The 17,596-nt window shown below is 32.0% G+C and overlaps 1 long non-coding RNA gene across 2 annotated transcripts in view; it reads left to right on the plus strand.

The window, feature by feature from the left end:
* The first annotated feature begins 1,025 nt into the window (after positions 1–1,025).
* The window catches only part of LOC129218244 (uncharacterized), a 41,643-nt gene continuing 25,072 nt past the window's right edge, over positions 1,026–17,596 (plus strand). For both annotated transcript variants that reach the window (XR_008580307.1, XR_008580306.1), the window contains exons 1-2: positions 1,026–1,125; positions 15,390–15,567. This is a non-coding gene — a long non-coding RNA (uncharacterized LOC129218244). The remainder of the gene's footprint in view (positions 1,126–15,389; positions 15,568–17,596) is intronic.

The raw sequence follows: 17,596 nt of genomic DNA on the forward strand, positions 1-17,596 counted from the left end.
ATTTTTAATATATGTATTTATTGTAGTCATATATGTACACAGCTATTTGCATTTTAAATCAACAGAGTAGGTTACAAAATCTTTCCATTGTACACGAGTAACAGTACTTGGGAAATATCTGCTTGTAATAACAGAAAATTGCTTTAAAAATGCTTCATGAGATATTTAATTACTTTCATAAAAGACGTTTGTAAGATGAAGGTATTACCATGTGGTAATCAGTTTCTGAGTATTTGTATTTTTCCCTCTATGTTGTTGTATATATTTTAAAAATGTAAATATATAACTATTTTGAACTAATATAGTTGCTATATATTATTAAATTCAATCATTATTCATTGAAAAATTCGTTTTTTTTACTTTCTTAGAATTAATATTAATTTATTATATTATTAATATTAATAATGAAATCTTTCTCTCTTCTACAATTTTTGAAAGATGAACTTTAAAGTAAATGAATAGCGAGTACTTTCTCTTCCAAATCAGGAAAAGGTTTTTTGTAGCAGTTTACGAATTTAATGACTCAAATAGATTACCATTTTCTTCTAATAAAAATTATTTTAAGTTGTAGTCAAACTTGGTTTAGTTTCATAATAATTATCGTTTGAAATCACTCATGATCAAGTTTTGTTCTTCCATTTTATTCGAATTCAAAATAGTTCTCGTAAAATATGGGTGAGACACTAGTATCAAAGAAGGTAAATTAAAGACACGAAGACTTAATTTTTTTTTTTTCCAAATTATGCTTTTATGTTCAAAAATAGGAGCGAAGCAATGCCATTTTCCTATTGAAATCGTCTTAAAGTGCTCCGCGAGTGCTTCCGGAGCTACGTCACCAATTTCATTCCACCACAACCTGTTTCGGGTAGGGACTCTAGTTTCGGGAGATGGTCCAACCCTAGTCTCCTCTGGGCAATGACATAGGCCGCCTCTTCCGGTCGTTCATGAGTGACAACCATTTGCGTCGCCAAACATTAAGGTTTGCCGTATACTCCATTGTCAACATCGCCAAAGATTTTTTTACTGTTATTAACGTCCGTTATAAACAACAAGGAGCAAGGAAGGAACTGGTGTTCAATTTTTTATTCTTCCATAATCAAGTTTTATTTCGAATTTGTCACTTTAGTAAGTATTTTGTGAGTATTACATTTTGAAAAATAATTGAACTGCACCTATTCTTCAGAATAATTTCTTTAAAATTACTTGTATAAATAATTTCAAATTCACAAACTTTTATAACATCCTTGGGGTATAAAAAATATTCCGATCCCTTGAACGACTTTTTTACCGAGCCAAGTTTCACTGTACGTATTTGTAGTTTTTGTAAATAAAAAAAAAGAACTGTTCTATTTTGCTAAAGACGGAAATAAAATTTCTTGCTTCACAGCATCAAATGTTTGTTTCATATACAGTGGCTCCCAAAAGGGCTCGTACTTATCATTTTCAGGGAGAAAGAATGGGTACTTAATTATAAGATTTCTGATCTTTTTTTTCTAAAACTACTTTAAAAATTTTAATAATATATTCAAACTTATTTTTTAGGAATTAATCGTCTGAAATCACCAAACGTTTTGTCTCTCATAAGTCTTCCTACACTTCAAAAAATGGGACCTTTATGGAACCGTATCCAAAATGCAAGGACGTAGCCAAGGGGAGGGTCCATGGGGTCCGGATCCCCCCCCTTCCCGAAAGACCCCTGTCCTTTTTTCTCAGTTGTTGCATCTCGCATCAATAAAATTTTTCCGAAAAATAATGTTTTTATAAAACGCAGCATTTTTCCTCTTAAATATTCCCATTAATCGACAATTTTCTCAGCGCTTGAGTCAATTCAGAACACGAGAACCTTGTGCAACAACTACAGGTTCCCAATTTTCGTCTGCTTTTTGCTTTGTCCGAAACTGGGAAATGTCCCTTTCTTCTTTCAAACCTGCTGGGTCGTGTGACCTTGAAATTCAGCCTCTCGCCTTTGGTCCATCAAATTGCCATCGGCCAAGTAAAAACAAGCATTTATTGCCACTTTCGTCGTATCCCACAGTCTCATTTCCGTGGTTTTCTTTATTTCTTTCTCCTTTCTTTTTGGATTTTCGTGGATTTCGTAGACGCATGTTGTACGAAAGACAGCCAGAGTGAGGTGTGTTCCTGGCAAATCAGTAATTGAATTCCGATTTTTTTCTATTTTAACACGCAGTTTCTATCTATGTCATACTTATAGGAAACATATCTTGAACAAAATTGTATGCAAAAGAAAATTAAGTTTACCCAAAGTAGGTAAGTCGCAGTGCTCCCTTTTAAAGTTTTCTTAGTAATACGAGCGATTTTACGTGTTAATGTGTTTTTCCATTTAAAAACAAATTTTAAATTCTAAGTCAGCGGCGAAAAAAGAAATTCTACACATTTCGTGTGTTTGAGGATGAGAAAAAATAATTATTGATTTTCTTTTTTCATTTTAACTCTTTATATTTTTGGCATGGTTCATTTCAGATTCATTTTATATTTTGATAAAAGTTTTATTTGAACTTTTAGATTACTTTTAACATCTCTCTCCTTTCTGAGTAATAAATTACGTAGATTTTTTACTGATATTCCCCCCCCCCCCCCCCCCCCCCAATATTTAAGCATTATCATGGAACATATTAAATGCCCAAAAATAATTCGTGTTTGAAGGTAAAATGAATAAATAAAACTTGAAGTTGATGTAACAAGCTTTTCGCGGTATCAAAATTTTATAGAAACATGAAATTGAAAATTACTTGAATATTTTACTGTGATCAGTTTATGAAATTACAAGCTAGGCCATATTAACGCATGAAATAAATAATTTATTAGAAATTATTACTTTTATATCTTACTGAATTGTGACTCTATGATCCGAAAAGAAAACAGTAGATCAGTTTTTTATTGACGAAAAAATCTCTTATTCGATGTTGTTCCATTAAACATATTTGTATTTGCATCATTGGAATGCATTTTCTGATCATTATTCACTGGCTTTGTACTAAGGAGTTATTTAATTAGCATCTATGCATCCATCTTTAGTAAATTGTGAAGGTAGCATTAAACGTAACAAAAAACAGACATCTGCATTTAACTATAAATTACTAGGTGAAAATTACCGCAGTACAGATGTGATATACCCCCCCCCCCCCCCATTTGGCGACATTCGATTTTTTTGCACAAAATTAAAATATTTTTCTCGCCAATGAGGCGATAATTTTTTATGCATGGCATCCCTGGCCAAACTAACCTGTGTTTAGCTACCCGAAGGCAATCTTACAGATCTGTTCAAACTTGTTTACTTGGGTTGTTTGGGTCACGCAGGAGAGATACGTGGTGTTGTTTCGTGCAATATACCTTACAGGAATGCTTATTTTGTGTTAGTTTAAATTCAGTAGTTGTGTTTTGAAGTAAAAACATTAGAAAATGCCAGTTTCTTCAAACTTGAAGGTTAATTAAAAGTTAACTCCAAGGTGGTGTGTATCTGTAACGTGCCATTGTCATATGATGTATTGTTTTAGACTGAGTGTGAATATTTATACCGTATAAAAAGGTAAGTTCTTTATTTTAGAATTCAAAAAAAAAAAACCTCTCACTTCCAAAATTCTTTGTTTTTACAAATCCTTGAGGGGTTCTTGTAGTTTTTAACTTTATTTTTACTGTATGTAAATTAATTTTACAGAAATAGTACGGTTATTTTGTTCTAAAAGTTAATTCTTATCGATGCCACGAATTATTTAGACATTAACGTGCCTCCTTTCGGTACTGAATTTTATGTTAAAAATTGAAAGTTCTTTCGGTTGTACTCTTAAAAATGCTGAATTTTATTAATAAATCTGCACAATAATGGTGCATATTTCACACTTAAAACTGTGTCATTATTGTACACTGAACGGAAGGAGCCACCCTTGGGTGTACATACACATGAATATGCATAATATACATAAATATACATAATTGTGACCATACTCCGACTGTAATGTATATTAACAGTCGGAGGGATGACGGACCGAGCGGAGCGAGATCCTGGCGAGCCAGAGGTCTCATAGTACTTTCGTAATGAGACCGAGGCAGGGCCGGCGAGCCGAGGTCTCATTACGAAGGTACTATGAGACCGAGGGCTCGTATCCCGGAGAAATGATGAAAAAAAAAATTAATGCATTAATTTCGACTTGCAATTAATACAATAATTTATTTCATTGTATTTTAATATGTTTACAAAAATCCCGGCCCTGTACATTTTTGAAGCATATATTCGTGATATTTTTTGTTGTGCTTTTATGTTGTTTTTATATATATTGTGTTCTGAAGTGCTTTGATCATGTTTTTTTATCTGATTTTTTCCTGTTGGCGCTAAAAAAGCATTGCTAAGAACGATGTATGACATATGTCGTCATACATCGTTTTCTTGGCGACGCTTTCTTGGTGCCAACAGGAAAAAGTCGCCAAGGGTGGGGTATATCACATCAGTTCCATTACCGCTATTTACTGCGTTACAAGCAAAGAAGCAAAAAAGGTGAATACGAGGTAATTTTTTTTGAATTTTTCGTTTCTATGTTGCCTTTTTTTTTTTAACTCTTATTTTCTTCAAGCTAAAGATATTTACTATTTCTTGCAATAGAGTGCTTTGCTACCATCGTATTAAAGAAAAAAAATCATTACCTGCGTCGTAAAATGTGATATGTATTGTTGTTAAAATTAACAACATGTTGTTAAAATAAAATTACACAGATGCTTAATTTAATTCATTAGGTATACATTCCATTAATCGGCATGTAAAAAATCCCTTAGGTTGTTTAACTGTGAATGCTTTTAACAAAATTAAATTCCTTTTGCAGTTACGCATCGAAGAGAGCTCAGGTGTCTCCATCTGGTGGAAACTGGGTATCAAATTTTCCTGTGACATTCACATCCGCGCCTTAATGGTGGCATATGCCATATCGTTGGTTCGCACTTGTTCCGCAAAAGGCTAAAGCCTCTAACACAGCCCCATTAGAAAGAAAAAAATAATGATAAAAAACGGCAATACGTCTTTTTCGTTATTTAAAATTTTTTCGAACAGCTTTCACCCTTTGAGGAATAGTGACTTCACTTGAGAACACCATTTATTTCTTGCTTCTCTTTTTTTTTTTTTTTTTTCAGCTAACTGAAATCACTGTGTCAATTGGCTGAAGAAAGAAAAAATATATATATTAAAAAAATGGTTGCATCAAAGGAAGCCTCCGTCCCTCAAAGAGTTAATAGTTTGTTCAAGCTTTTAATTGATGATTAGGAATGATAATTAGAAAATGGATAAGATTGGAAATATCATTCTATTTTGTATTATCAAAAGAATATTATAAATGTAAATAAATAAAAACTAATTCAAGCTTTTTAAATAAAACCTTGTTAATATTTTCGTTGAGAGAGTTGTGGGGGTTTGCCTGAAATGTTGTTCAAATCGGACAGGGTTACGTTTTGTAACATTCATATAGTTATACATTCGACTCCATAGATATAGATTTATTTATCCTCATATGGATAATGCCGATGATCGAGTAACCAGCGTGTTTCAACAATGAATTCGCGCCACGGCATGATATGTAATTTGATAATATGTTTTGGTAATGTTTAACATGCAGGGAAAGGCTTTATTGTGACAAGGCTTAACTCGATTCGGTAACTTAACAGTTTTACTGGTAAGACTGTGTCATCTCAGAGGAATGACGAAACGAAAATAATGAACGCTATCTACTTGAGTTTAGGGTTAATCCACTGGTGTTAGAGTTAAAATTTCAACTATCAAAATATCACCAAACAGGCAATTGCTTCGTTCAAATGAAGAAGAGTTGAAGCAATTTGACGGGTGGCTTTCTAGTTTTCAAATAAAATGGCATAAGTACAAATGAAATATATCACAATTCTTTAATATTTTATTAAATTATCGCGCGCATTTTCCAAGTAATTTCTAGTGCAATTTTTGTTTTCCATTTTTCTCTTATTGTGTCCTTTTTATTAACAGAAAATATATCACTTATTTTCAGGAGGACAGAAGTTCACCCACATTTGGAAACTTTGTATGTGATAACTTTCAGTTTAATGTTAATTTACAAACTGACAATAATTAATTTACGACTTAACATAAAATTTTTGTTAACTAATTTTAACTAATGACTCTATTAATTTCAATTATTTAATTAATTTTAGTTAATTATCATATTTTAATAATCAGTTTTAATTGGATATATCTTATCTTCGTGTAATTATCAGCTACTAATTCTGCTTTAGCATGCCTCCTCTTTTGAAGTTCGTGCAACCTTGGACCCCCCCTTAACAAAGTTCTAGCTACGTGCCTGCAAAATGGATGTTAGATTAATTTATTAAAATAATATTTAGTCGGATATCATTCAACATCCACAACAGCTTTTAAAATCCTGGGGAATAGATTTCACTAGTTTTTTTTTTTTTTTTGGTGGCAATTTCTGAGGTAGTGTTCAATCCACTATTCGAGCTTGCTGTTTCGAGTTCGCTTTTTGTTTCAAAGTCAAATTTTTTAAATATAACCTCCAGTTCTTTTCAGATATGTTCCACTTAGTTTGAGTCTGGCAATTGAATTGATTTAAACTGATGGGCAGTTTTAGAGGCACCAAACTAGAGGTGGGAAATGTCGTATTTTTTAATTATCCGTTCACCAGAGAATTGTTCATTCTTTTGATCTGTTCATTCAACTTGTTCATTTGAAGGACTTTGTTAATTTTAAAGAAGTTTCAGGTGATCTCTCTGCAAGACATGCTCACGCAGGATCGAAATTTTCCATTAGATCAGTCGAGGAAATCACAGAGACTTAGTTATTAATAAGTCTCTGGGAACCAAACTCTCTTTTAATAAGCAAAGACCATTTAAAGCATGCAATATTTTTATAAAGTAGCCCCTCGTTATATCTCTCATTCGGATATAGTGTTCTTTTCTTGTCTCTCTGGAAACATTCAAGTCTGAAAAAAAAACCTTTGCTTTAAGTTCGAAACCATTAATGAAAACATGTGGTATATTTCTCAGAACAGGTCTCTTTCTTTATTTTGTCAGTGAACAAAACGAAGATGCTCCTATTCTTCTGATTTCGCTGGAAAAGCAGCGGCAATTCCTGTTATCCAAATGTACATACCCACAGAATATTTCAGTTTAAGATAGCTTAAAAGTTACTAGTTACGCTTTGGAGAATTTTTTCAAAAATTCGATATTTGATCATTTTTTGGAGTTGCTGTTTAGGCCTGAATTTAGAAAAACCTCTCTAATTTTTTTATTTTTCAACCAAGTAAGCGAAATTTGATATCAATTTCAAGCTAGTACTTTCTCTTTTGTTGTGAACAGCATAAAGTATTCTGTGAATAGTTGGGTGTAACCACTCCTTATCTAAAGTCGATTTTTATGCTTTTTCAATTGGGAGATTAAATAAGTCATCTATAAAAATTACTAACTATGATCTGCATTAATTTTTTTTGTAGCATATTTAAATTATTCTCTTTGTATGTAGAAAAAGTTAGAAGGGTGTTTTTTGTTGTTTTGAAATAAAAAAAGTTTGTTTTGTAGGAAATACAAGTTTTCTATTACTTTATACAAATACAAATAGGATTTACTGCTGACTTCTGGTTAGGGGTCCTACAGATTTTGATGCAGGAGGGCCCAATATTTATAGATCGGGGCCTGGCCAAGGACGTGTCTAGAGGGGTGGTTAGACCCCCCCCCCCCCCCGCAAACACACGATAACCAGTCATTTGTCGCAGTATTATATCAGTCTTCAAGCCCAATCGTCATTTTTGTGATTATGCCCGAGTCTGTGTTTTTAAGGCAAGCAGGACCTACTAAATGGGATGTAGCTTGACGTAATTCGACCTCTTCGCATGGTCACTTTTCTTGACGAACAATTATATTGCCCTTCCTTATCTAGAAGGGAGAAGAGAGCAGACTGTGGGGGTATAGAACGAAGCCATCGGCACATTGGCACAGCTGTGTTTTCTTTCTTTACTTTTTGCAATGTTTCCTGCTTTCCCACCAGTAACCAACCCGTAACAAGATAATTTTATGACGTATTTAGTTAAATAAGTAATTTGAAAAAGGTGGGAATTTTTCTTTTTTTTTTGGAGGAAGAACGAAGAACTTTCGTCAAATTCGCTGTTTTGATTCACTCCTTCTCGTGAATGTGCTTTTGCTCTATGTCTTCAATCAACGACAAGACTATTCGTTTTGAGATAAGTTTAATAATATGTTTTAATAACTTTAATTTTTAGAATAATGCTGCTATCATGATGTTAAATGATGATATGGTATTTTGAATATAATATGTTTAATGGTACAAAGGTATAGCTTTTGGAGAAAAAAAAATATGCTGTTCATTCTTCTTTAAATTATATTTCCATTACAGAGAAAATAAACATCTGCCAATTCATTGCAAAAACGCTTTTATAAAATTACTATAAAAATTTTAAATGCCTCTGCTGCGAAAGAAGTTGATTTTGAGTGTGTTCTCCTTTTTTCGCTGGTGCCATTTGTTTGTAATATATTTTACAATTTCTACTTCATAAAGATTGATTTACTCATTAAAGACAAAGGTTTTATATGTAAGCTGTAGTTGGGGCAAACCTAACCTGACGGCGTCGTAATGCTATAATTAAGAATTCGATCTGCGTAGCTTTCACAATGCTGCCGGGTTAGGTTTTACCCAACTATAGAAGTGTTTCAGTTTTATTTTCAGGAGTATACATATGCCATATTCTGCACAGGTAAAGAGCATGTTTTAATGTTTCGGAAAAAAAAAAATGATGGTACAGATGTGATATACCCCCCCCCCCCCCCCCCCCCCATTTGGCAACATCCGATTTTTTGCACAAAATTGAAATATTTTTCTCGCCAATGAGGCGATAATTTCTTAAGCATGGCATCCCAGGCGAAACTAACCTGTGTTTGGTAACCAGAAGGGAATCTTAGATCTGTTCAAACTTGTTTACTTGGGTTGTTTACTCGGTTTCACGCAGGAGAGATACGTGTTGTTTCGTGAAATATACCTTACAGGAAAGCTTACTTTGTGTTAGTTTAAATTCAGTAGTTGTGTTTTGAAGTAAAAACATTAGAAAATGCCAGTTTAACTCCAACGTGGTGTGTATCTGTAACGTGCCATTGTTATATGATGCATTGTTTTAGACTGAGTGTGAGAATTTATACCATATAAAAAGGTAAGTTCTTTATTTTAGAATTCAAAAAAACTCTCACTTCCGAATTTCTTTGTTTTTACAAATTCTTGAGGGGTTCTTGTAGTTTTTAAGTTGTATGTAAATTAATTTTACAAAAATAGTATGGTTATTTTGTTCCAGGGGCGCCGACTAGCAAAAATTATTGAGGGGGCTAGACTTCACCGGTGGTCCTGGGGTTATGAACTCCCACGGCGCTCCCCCCCCCCCAACTTTTCCCAAAAACAAAGTTCAGATATTTTGAACCTTGAAAATGCCAATTTATATATTTTCTGGTGTATGTGATTTATACTAACAAACAATATGTGGCATGTCGTTTTCAAAGTCAATCTAAGAATTTGTATACAAATTTTCTGGTTCAATTAGATCATGTCACTTATCTTCAGTGTGGGACATTTTTGCAGTTCTATTTTGGGGGAAGTCGTGCAGTTCCGTGGCTAGGCATTGATATAAGGTGTAGGGCACTTGACTTGCATGGAAGGGCGCCTAAATACAGCCTAAATATCCAGCACCTAAATACCCAGTGCGCCTAAATGCAAAAAAATATTGGGAGGGTGGGGGGCATGCCGCGGGTTTAACCAGGTTTAACCCTGGGAAATTTTCTAAATTGGAGATGGAGAAAGTAAGTTTTACAGTTTTTTAAGCATTTTAGAGTAATATATTATCAACATTAGAACCCCGAAAACTCTACTCTCGCTAACTCGACACATGTTTTGGCTTTGAAAAACGAAAAACAAAAAAAAAAGGAAAAAGAAAACCCCACATGTACGGTGTTTTTGTAAAAAAATAGTTTAATTTATAGTATAATAATTTTGTTTTTAGACTATTACAGAATAGTGAATTTATATACAGTGGCTCCCAAAAGTGTTCGTACACTCTGAAACTTTTTAGTAAAACCAAAATAACTCGAAACTGAATTCGAATATGAAGTCCAATATTTTTTCACATCATTCCTATGTCATTTTAAATACAACCCATTGGTTTTTTCAAAATATTGAAGGGTCTTCTTTTTGAAATGGGTCAAAAAACGAAGAGACAGAGAAATAACATGCCACAAAAGTCATCGTACACTCAAGTATTTTCGAATAAATTCATGATTAAAATTATCATATGCCGTTTTATTAATATTTTTGCATTGTGTTGACCCTTATAAGTCATTTGGCTTTAATTTTTCGTTTATTTATTCCTTAATATTGTGCTTATTACTATAAAATGGCTGGTATTCGTAAAAAACCGCAAACACCATTCGAAATTTGAATTTTTTCCCATAGTAGCGGTCAATTGGTTTGAAATGTCTCTAATATAGTTAATTCATTTGTTTGTATAGTAAAGTGCTTGATAAAATGCTTTAAAGAAAGGAATCGGACCGAAAACAAGGTAAGAAAAGGTCAACCGGCAAAGTTGACAAAACGTGATCGGAGATTTAAAGTTAAAAAAATTATGAAAAATACATATTTGAGTGCTGTAAAAGTTTGTACAGAGTTAAAAGAAAAATTCTACGTTTAATTTTCACCTAAAATTTTTCACCAAGTTCTCTGATTAACTAGATTAAATGGGACTTCTCCCTCAGAAATTTTCTTGATCGTGCGTAAAACAGAAAGCTTACGCTTTTCGTCGCAAAATCAATGGTAAATAAGCTCAAAACGTTTTAGAATTACATCTTACTTACAGATATAAATGAATTCAACATTTTTGGTTAAATTGTTGTATAATTGTAAGTAGAAGAAAAAAAATAGGAACTTAATCTTAAGTACTTAGTTGGATCAGTTAATCAGGACGGTGGAGGTGTTCTAGTGTGAGGGTGCATATCAGCATCAGGACTTGGTAGTTTGGAATTTTTTGATGAAATAATGAATCATGCAATTCCTTTAAATATTTTAAAAACCAATTTTGAACTCTTAGGCAAAAATTTGGTTATTAGAAATAACTTTGTTTTTTATCAAGATAGCGATAAAAAGCACACGGTTTTCAACGTTTGCGTCTAGTGCCTCGAAAATTGTCTTGAAGTTTAGAAAATACCCCCTCAATCTCCAGATTTGAACTTAATGTAACATATTTAGAGATATTTGGAGGCTGGATTACGAAAATACGGCATAAAAACGAAAAAAGAGCTAGAATTAGTAAGACTCGAAGTGTGGTCGAACGCTTACTCAAAAATTACACAAAAGAAAAAAGAAAGAAAATGATGAAATCTATTCTCAGACGTTTAAGAGATGTTATGAATACTGTATGATATTCTACAAATTAATAACTTAATCAAAAGTTAGATTATTCAATAATATATAGACATTTTTTAAAGTGTACGAAGACTTTTGTGAGATAAAATTTCCGGCACTTTTTGGTTTTTGATTTTTAAAAAATTAAGTTTTAATGTTTTTTAAAAACTTTTCATGTAGTTTTGTTGAAAATTGATCACAGATCTTATAATTAAATACCTATTCCGAAATATTAATTCTAACCAATGGATTGGGGCCTATTTCGTTGAAAGTCGTAGGTGTACGAAGACTTTTGGGAGCCACTGTATATATGAAAAGATTGAAATTATATTTAAATGAACTATCATTAAAAAAAATAAAGTATAAGATATTGCTATCGCTCTTTGATTAATAAGTGAAATAGCTAATTTAAACTTGCTTTGAATAAGGCTCAGAGTTCATTAAATAAAAATAATATCCCACAGTTAATTTGTTTAATAAAGTTAACATAGTATGTAAATAGCAGGTTTTTATAGAGTCTTATACCCTAAAAATATTTAAGTATTTGAAAATAACTAATGCAGTACTATAGTAATACGGTAATAAAATAATACTAATATTTCGAAATTTTGAATCTAACATTCTGTATGTAGTTAATTCTCTATTACAGAGATTTTTAAACTTGCTTTAAATACCAATATTAGGGCTGTCTTTAGAAAGGTGCGAATGTCGACCGCCTGACTAGATTACTGAATTTGAAGTCGTTGACGTCTGGTCGAATATCCAATTCATCAAAAATATCTCGGTGGTTATGAAAGTTGTTCAATCGCATCCTATTGTTGATCGGACAGACTATCCGCAGGTTCGCACACTGGGACAAATTTAAGCGCTCGCAGCACCGTAACACTATCATTATTCACACCACTCGTTTTCAGTTAACCTGCTTTTAACCATAAAAATTATTTGTTGTAACTCATTGCTGAATGTATTTTACAAGGTACTTCAAACAAGGAAAGATTACTATCTTCAAACAAGGAAAATAAAAAATACTGAGACAAATTTGTGAGTTTAGAAAGCATTAAATAACTAATAATTTTCTTAAATTATTGGGGGGGCTCTGCCCCCTCAAAAAATTTTTTGAGGGGGCTCAGGCCCCCTCAGGCCCCATGGAGTCGGCGCCACTGTTTTGTTCTAAAAGTTAATTCTTATCGATGTCACGAATTATTTAGACATTCTATTAACGTGCCTGCGTGCCTCCTTTAGGTACTGAATTTCTGAAAATAAGTTGACTCCAGCATTATATAAAGGTGTTATTTTATGTAAAATATAATAGGTATATTGAAAGCATGTCTGGATAGCAAATAAATGTATGGTATTTTTGTATTATTTATGTTTAGGATGTTCTGTTGAGACATTTCTACTTTTCATACGTCAAAATTTGAGTAACTAAGCGCTTTTTTGGCTGAAATAGTTATTGATTTTTGGGATGATTTCCGCTTTAAACATCGCAATTTGAATCGCTTTGCTTTTTTTAGCAGAATATGAGAAAAGTTTTTGTTCAATGAAATGCATGTTGGAAATTAGCTTTTATTTCTATTGGTACATATTTCATTGGTGAGCTGTTATAGTAATTTGTCAATTTAAGCATTTTAAATACTTTCTAGTCATTGTTCTTTGTGTACAAAACCTTTCTCGTTTCTGGTATTTTTGAAGCGTATATTTGTGATGTTTTTTGTTGTGGTTTTATGTTATTTTTATATATATTGTGTTCTGAAGTGCTTTGATCATGTTTTTTTTTTCTGATTTTTTTCTGTTGGTGCTAAAAAAGCATCGCTAAGAACGATCTATGACATATGTCGTCATACATCGTTTTCTTGGCGCCAACCGGAAAAAGTCGCCAAGGGTGGGATATATCACATCAGTTCCAAAATGATTGTAATGATTTTTAAAAAAAAATTTAAAATAACGTAAGCTTTAAGGTTTACTTGAAAACTTCTGCAGAATAAGGAAACTACTTAAGTGGAATAGCCCCTGAGTACAAAAAAAAAAATTGCTGAAGCTTTTAGGGCCATAATTTTTGAACAAATTTTTACAGAAGAGATTCATCACCTCTTTCTTAAAAAATTGTTTATCATGTAAAGTTTGTCTACAATTGCGTTTTTGAAACTTCAATTTCGAAAATTGGGAGGGGGGGGAGAGAAATTGATTTTGATGTATTTTAAAAAAAGATTGATTGGGGGCACTCCCTGGGCTCTATTTCCCTTACCCTAACGTTAATAAATGTGGCCTATAATCGCGTTTGTAAGGCTTCAATTTCTTCTTTTCCACTGATTCACCTGCACCTTTTTGTCCCCAAACATCAGCAAAGAAAGTCTAAAATTACGTTTTTAAAACTTCAAGTTTCAAAATTTTTGACCCCCGGACCCACCCTTCACTTATCAGATCACAGATTTAGTATTATTTTTTGTTAAGTGCCACGCCCCTCCTAAGATTTTTTTCTGGTTGTGCCATTGAATTATACTTGCATTGGATGATACAAATTAATTTTTATCCTTTGACAGTCCATTATTAATTGTTGTGAAAAGTTTTTTGGCTTTTTTAAGCTTAAAAGGGCTTTAAAGTAATAGAAAACTTGTATTTTCTGCAAAAAAAAAAAAAAAAAATGCATGTGCAATGAACCCACTTGGGCACCACATCCCACCCTAATTTATTTATGCAAGAAAAAGTGAGAATCTCCAATTTCTTTGAGGCGGTCCAGTAGGACGAATGGAAAAGCCATGGAGAAAGAACAGCTTGTTATGGAAAGGGAAAGACGCGAAAAACAGAAAAGAGCGTGATATGGAGTTGGAACGACGTAAGTCAACTTTCACAATACCAATGTCTAAAAGAAAAAAAAAAAAAGAAAACAGGCTAAAAGCCAATAAATCCAAAAATAGAAGGAAAAATAAAAGAGAATGAGACTTTTTAGTTCATTCGATAACTTAAATACTAGCATGGAAATACAATTAAAAAAAATAAACCAATAAAGAATGTGACAAGGAGTTATATCAAGTGTTTTTTCCATGCAGTCATCATTTTTTATCCATAATTATCTTGAATGGGGTAAAGATCCGCTTTGTAGAGCTCTTCCTTTGCAATGCGGGACTTACCCCATTTTGTAGGGTAAACCCCCGCAATTATTTTTTTCAGTTCATTTGTAAATTTCTCCGTTATTAATGATCAGACTGAAAGATCAGAATGAAATTTTCATTCAACCATTTTTTATTAAAATATACGTCATTGAGTAAAAAATTTACATAACTTTCCATTTCAGTTGTGTAATTGAAATTTTGATGTAAATATTCAGTGTCAATATAGAAAATTTAAAAAAAGTAATATAAATTCATCAGTCAAGTTATCTCTTTAAAATTATTTTCATTTTCATACTAATTTTTGTAGTCAGTTCAGTTAAAAAATAGACCAAAGTAAAGAAATAAGGCTTCCAAAAGGCTTGTCAATTTTAGGATTATCTCTAAAATAAAAAAAATACAAATATTCTCTGTCCGCTTTGCGCTGGTTTGCTATATTCACAACAAACAAATAACTGAGGCTGTCAAGTAGCCCCCCCCCCCTCACCATTTATTCTATCATTCCTGTTAATGCAGTATAGATTAAATTCGTTAATATAATATTTTATAAGCATTGCTTTCCTCAAGTAGGGAACTGTTCTCAACTATTCAGGTATCCTATGTAAGACATACAGTGACTTTAGTTGTTATGATGGTGATGTAAGGTAATGATTTTTTTTCAAATGATAAATAATGTTATTTTCCATTTCTCTTTCTTTTTTTTAAAAAAAGAGTAATTGCATTAAGAGATAAGTTCTGAAATGCATGCTTTTTTTTTAAAGTTTTTGTGCAATTTTTTACTGATCATATTATTTCTGTTTATTTTGAACTAAAATATCTATTTTTCAAAAAGTAATTTTTTTTCCCATCAGCGTGCTATATGCTGCTGTATAACAATTTCTAGTAGTCGCAGGAAGCTGATGTGATCCAAATATACAAGGAAAATGATGTTATTCTTAGAAGTTCACAAGGCGAATTCTTAAAAACTGTGTGTCTCCAGATAAAACTGTTGATCATTCAAAGCATGAATTTTGGATGCATGTGGTATTAGTGAGTAGTTTAAAGTTTTTCATAATTCATTTAATCACATTCACTGGGGTAACATTGGCTCAACGAAGGAAAGAAGTTTGTCAATACTGTATTAGACATTATGGAATGATTATCACCTATTCATTTCAAACGCCTAGTCAAAGAAGCACTGGCTTGACTTATTGGTTGTACTGATCAATTTTTCATTTGTTGGGTCAATGTTACCCGAAAAAAGATCAAAGTTATCTCAGTTCATGGTTTGATATATATATATGCATGAAAAATAAAGATGAAAGTTCCTATGTAAAAAATGCATATACATTTTGTTCATTAATGTAATCTAGATAAATAAAAAAGGGCATTCAATCTTACAAATATTAACTATCTAGAATTCATAAGTTTAAGAAATCTTTTTTACATGTAGAAATTTTTTCTTTGTTTAAAAGTCAAGAACAGAATTTTCAATTAACTAATTTTTGTTCAAATATGCTGCATTGAGTTTGAAGTATAATATTGACTTTCTATTTCAAGTTGGGTACAGATGTGATACCCCCCCCCCCCCTCCCCATTTGGCGACATCCGATTTTTTACAAAAAATTGAAATATTTTTCTCGCCAATGAAGCGATAACTTTTTAAGCATGGCATCCCTGGCTAAACTAACCTGTGTTTGGCAACCTGAATGCAATCTTAGATTTGTTCTAACTTTTTTACTTGTTAGCGGTTCATGTTATATAGATTCCTGTTTTTTTGTCCAAGATTCCTTATAGGACAGCTTATTTTATGTTGGTTTAGATTCAGTAGTTGTGTTTTGATGAATAAATATTAGAAAATGCCAGTTTCTTTAAACTTGACCGTTAATTAAGAGTAAAATCCAACTTGGGGTGTGTCTCGGTAAGGCATATTGTCTCATATGTTGTGTTTCAGACTGAGTGTCAGGATTTATACAACAAAAATATAAGTTTTTATTTTAGAACTAAAAAAAACCCCTCTCACTTCTGAAATTCTTTATGTTTTTACAAAATCTTGAGGGTTTGTTGTAGATTTTACCTTTATATTGATTGCATGTAAATTAATTTTACAAAAAAGTACAGTTATTTTACTTTAAAAGTTAATTTCCATCGATGCCAAGAACTATTCAAGCGTTTTCTGTAAACGTGCGTCCTTTAGGTATTGAATTTCTGAAAATGATTTCACTCTACAACTTTATAAAAATATGAAGGTGTTATTTTATGTAAACTATAGTAGATATTTTTACTAAATATTTTGAAAGCATTTTTGAATAGCAAATTAATGTATGGCATTTTTGTATTGTTTATGTTTGGGATGATTTGTCGAGACATTTTTACTTTTCATACATCAAAATGAAAAAACCAGTCAGTAAGACTGATGTGAAAAGCCATGTAATTCAATTTTATCAAAACAATATCTAAGTCAAACGCTTTTGGGTCATTCTCCAGAAAACGTAACTTTTGAAAGCAAATATTTTTCAATTTCGAAACCTTTTGTTTTCTTTTTTTTTCATTCTTACAGGAAAGTGTTACCTACTAGAATTAACCATAAACAAAGGCCCAGCTAAGTTTCAATTATTTTAAAAAATAAAAAAATGCCTTATTCACGGAAATTAAAAAAGAAAGAAAAAAAATGGAATGTTTAAAAATCGAGGCCAATTTAATATCAAAGTGGTAATTTTGTTAATTGTGTAAATAATGAGCTATTTAAATGATTAATGGAAATCTATTATTAAGCTCTCTTAATTAAAGTACAGTTTAATTAGTAGTTATTGTTTTAGTTCAAAGGTGTGTTAAAAATAGTATTTAGTAAATTTGAGAATATACTGCCAATTTATAATTGTGGTAGAATGCCTAAGATTGATGTATTTCCTCTCCATCTTTTATTTTCATCTCACAAATAATGGCATTGATATGGTCTGTCACGGAGGTGAGAAATTTTCCATTAATATAGGCCTAATAGATACATTTTTCAGGGAAATATGTTTTTTCTTCATTGCTACAATCTGCACAGGTTAAGCATATGGAAACATGTTCACTT

This window comes from Uloborus diversus, chromosome 3, assembly GCF_026930045.1.
Source record: "Uloborus diversus isolate 005 chromosome 3, Udiv.v.3.1, whole genome shotgun sequence".
Lineage (NCBI taxonomy): Eukaryota > Metazoa > Arthropoda > Arachnida > Araneae > Uloboridae > Uloborus > Uloborus diversus.